At 39.4% G+C, this 4,441-nt stretch overlaps 1 pseudogene; it reads left to right on the top strand.

Moving 5' to 3' along the window:
* Positions 1–2,781: 2,781 nt before the first annotated feature.
* On the top strand, positions 2,782–3,743 carry LOC101580582 (annotated as a pseudogene).
* The last annotated feature ends 698 nt before the right edge of the window (positions 3,744–4,441 follow it).

A 4,441-nucleotide genomic window follows, 5' to 3' on the forward strand; every position in this document is an offset into this window, starting at 1 on the left:
TCTGTGATATTTTATAGTACTCCTTGCTACGTGCTATTAACACTAAATGAGTAAATTTTTTCTTGAGTATTCAAATATTAATTTAATTGTTTAAATTATTGGTAAGAAGGATTAAAAGTTATGTAACTTTGCTATGTGTGATTGTGATCAAGCAGTTAAAGGTAAGTGTTTTAGATATAAACTTAATGGGTTTTTTCTTTTATATTATTAATATTATTTTTTCAGATAGGATCTGACCTGTAGACCACACTGGCCTTGAATGTTCTATGTAGCTCAAGATGACCTTGAACTCTAGGTGATCCTCCTGCTTCATCCTCTGGAATGATAGGATTATAGGTACACACCACTACACCTGGGTGTTTATTATTATTCTTATGGAAGATTTTGGAATGATTATCTCTGTGTCATATATTGTAGTATGTGAAAGTATTTTCAGTTCCAAGATTTAGTACTTCCTAATCAATAACTCTTGCAATCATACTAGCAGTATTCAACTTAGATATTCACTGAATAAAGCTTGCATGTCTTTACTGTATGTTTTGAACTCTTACCATTTTCAGCCATTGCTTCGCAAGATCTTGCTCAGTATTTCTGAGATTTTTTTAAAGAAGTGACACACTCTTTACAAGGTGTTCTTTTCAGTTTAAACCTGATATATAACTTTTTAGTTGTTTTGAAAGAATGTCTTTTATTTCATCCTATAGCGGGCTTGTGGCTTTGCTCAGTTGTTTAAGCGCCTGCTGGGGCAAACCCACTCAGGCACAGGGGACCACGGTTCGATCCCCAGCTCCCCATGCCTTGCCAGATCTGACCCTAAGGTGGCCAGCCAAAGCAAAAAGTCCTAATTTCATCCTATTGTGATTTAAAATTTTTCCATAATTACTTTTTACATATAATTGGTGAAAATATACTTTTTCATATATTTATAATGTATATGATATCTACCTTTGTCACTTGATCTTGAGTAAGTTATCCAATAAAAGAAGCATCATAGTGTCCATGAGATGTGATCAACATTCATGCATCCACCCCATCAAATGTGACCCAAGATAACTGCCAGATGATAGCGAAACTAGCCCATAGTTACTTTGTTGTTTGCGTTATTTTTAAGACAATGCATTCCATTTGACACTTTCTCTAATTTGGCCTTTCACTGAGCTGCAAAATGGCACCTTCCCTCCCACTGAATTCAGGGTTGGCAACATACCATGTTTGGGATCATAAAATGTATACGAAAGTCATATGTTCCTCTTTCAACTAGAGTCTGCTTTTTTTTCTGATTTCCTCTGCTTTTCTTGTACTGATTCCCTTAGGCTAGCATTTCACAGGCACAGCTTTCGTTTGTCTTCCTCTCAAAACAACAAACATTGGGAGCAGAACTGCAGTCAATCTGCAGCTTCATACATTATGATTTATAAGCCTATGATTTTGAGAGCTATTGAAAGTTGGGGCTTGTTTGTTTGCCACTACCATTTCATTAAATTGATTAACACAAATAACTTCCTGCATTGATTCTTGCTTTCTTCTCTTTGGTGTAGATCATTATAAACTTTTCTTCTGCTTATTTCCTTTTGAAATATTTGTATGTTTTATTAAATGTTACAGTACTATAAAGTCATTGTTATAAACTTTAAAAAAACTTTATTTGAATGTTAAAATTTGATTTAAAAAAGAGGCAAAAGTGTCATTCCAGTGCCTGTGAGCTTCTTCATAACTCCTTTATGTGTGTTTAGCTTGAGAAATCCTTTTATGAGATTCATGTGTCTTTTACACCTATCAGAAATGTGTCTCTGACTTATGATCATAGTTTAGAAAAATCTATGTATATCCCCAATAATCCAAACAACAGTAATAAGAAATGAAATTTTGAAAGTGTTTTAAGGCTTCCACTTCCTGCCAGGATAGATTAGTATGCACTGGATTTATCTTTTACCTAAGACAATGAAGAAAACAAACAGAATGACATCAAACAGTGACTTCAAGGAACTGGATAACAGCCAGTGAAGAACAATATTTTAATTTTCTAGGCCTGCCTTACCAAAATGCCAGAAACTAGGAGACTTAAAGAATAAAAATGCAGTGTCCCACAGGTATGGAGACTAGAAGTCTACAATCCAGGGAAACTGGTCCCTTCTTCTGGTTGTGAGGGAAAATTCACTTCAAGCCTCATGTTTGGCTTTTGATGATTATCTGGCAATTATTGGTGTTCCTTACCTTTTAGAAGCAGCAGTCTCCTCCCTGCTTCATTTTGCCATAGTGTATTCTGGTCGATGGGTGACAGCAGAAATGTTTTCTCTATGCTAAGTTGCAAAAACAAAGAAATGCTAAATTCAGTCCTGCCATACAAGCAAACCAATGACTTTAAAGACATCTTGAGGACTACACATGAAGATCTTGACAGCAAATCTCAAATTCTCAAGGGAGAGTCACTGACACGAACGTCTACTTGTGCCACGTCAGAGTCTGCCGCTCCATCACTAACAGCGAGATAAAACGCCGAGGTGCAGGCTGCAGGGCCCAGCCGCTTTGCCGTGGTACTCTTCAGTCCTTGTCCCATCAGAGACGATAGATGCGGCACACCGGTGCCTGCACAGAGGCCGGAGTCAGGTAGCTTTGCTAAACTAAACATTTTCTCTTTTCGTACATGTTTACAGCACGAAATGACTACATTCACCATGTAAAGTTGTCATATAACAAAGGTTAATTCTTTTTTAATTCTTTGCCCTTCTCCCTTACTCCCCCATCCCTTTGCCTTTTGGTCTACTTTTCTTTTGCCCAATAATGCATTTTAAAGAAAAAACAGGAGAGGGGCCAAAACCATCTGTCCAGGCCCGCTGCGGCCCGCTCCGCGGGGGCCTCGCCCGGGGTGCCCTAGGCACTGGGCCGCTGAGAGCACCCTGGAAGCCAGTGGGCGGAGGCCCTGTCCGGGACGCTCCGGGGGGCCGAGGGGGACTGACGTGGCTCCAGGTCCAGCCCATGCGCGGGAAGCAAGCTAAGGATTAATACGAAGCTCAGAAGCAGCTAGTGCCAGACAATGAGCAGTACTTGGTACACAGTTGGTTAGCGTGGCAGCATTTCCTTCTCCCACTGCTGCTGAGACGGCAGAAATTAGTCGAATTCAGTATGAAATGGAATACACCGAAGGTATTAGTCAGCGAATGAGGGTCCAGGAAAAATTAAAAGTCGCACCACCAAATGCTGACCTGGAACAAGGATTCCAAGAAGGAGTTCCAAATGCTGGTGTGATAATGCAAGTTCCAGAGAGGACTGCTGAAGCAGGAAATAATGAAGACGTTTCGTTTTCAACATCAGCAGATCCTGACCTTATTCAGTCGACTCCTTTAAAATCTCTGGCGCTAAAAACACCACCTCGTGTACTTACACTAAGTGAGAGACAGCTAGGTTTTCTGGACTGAGAAAGGCCTTCTCCAACCCCTCAAAGTGATGAAATCCGTGCAGTTGGCAGGCTAAAAAGAGAGCGCTCTATGAGTGAAAATGCTGTTCGCCAAAACGGACAGCTGGTCAGAAACGATGCTGTGTATGGCATTTCAAATGTAGATGCAACAACTGAAGGAACAGCGGATGACATGACTGTTGTAGATGCAGCTTCATTAAGATGACAGATAATCAAATTAAACCGACGCCTGCAACTTCTAGCAGAGAAAAACAAAGAACGTGCTAAAAGAGAAATGGTCACATATTCAATTACTGTTGCAGTCTGGCTGCTTAATAGTCGGCCCTGATTTCACCGCTAGAGGTAACCTCGGCACGCAGATATATCGTCTCAGCTTTAAAGGATTTACAAACGTCTTTGTTTCTGTATTTCTTTTTTTTTTTTTTTTTGCAGAACCGGGGATTGAACTCAGGCCCTTGCGCTTGCCAGGGAAGCACTTATTCCACTGAGCCATCTCCCCGGCGCCTTTGTTTCTGTATTTGCAGTGCATGTGACTTTGTGTAGTCCATGCCCTAAGACAACGTATTTTTTCCAGAAATTCTGTCCCTCTGCTGTATTCTCTTTAAGCTAGTCCTGCAGTAACACCTTACGTAAAATTCTTTTGCATGTTTTGTAAATAGGTTCTATTTTGTTTTGTTTTTTAAATTGGTTTTTAACCTATAAAAGACAAAGAAAAACTGTTTTGTCTTGCAAGATTGGACTATAGAGAGTGAGAAAAAGAAAATTAGTGGAAGAGGCACAATCTCAGGTAGAAATAACTACTTTAGTCTGCAACAAAAGAAAAACCTTCATGATGAAACAAGTGTAGAAAGTACTTAGGAGTCAATATTGTAGATTGAAATGTTCATGGAAGTTAAATAAGAGAAATGGTATTATTCCTCTTATAACACAATCTAAGGTCACTCTACTGTAGCAAGATACAGTGTAATTTTAAGTTCCTTTCAAGTATTTTTTAAAGACCTAGAATTTGGTCTGAACTTCTGTGTA

This window comes from Octodon degus, unplaced genomic scaffold (genome assembly GCF_000260255.1).
Source record: "Octodon degus isolate 3935 unplaced genomic scaffold, OctDeg1.0 scaffold00024, whole genome shotgun sequence".
In the NCBI taxonomy this organism is placed as follows: domain Eukaryota; kingdom Metazoa; phylum Chordata; class Mammalia; order Rodentia; family Octodontidae; genus Octodon; species Octodon degus.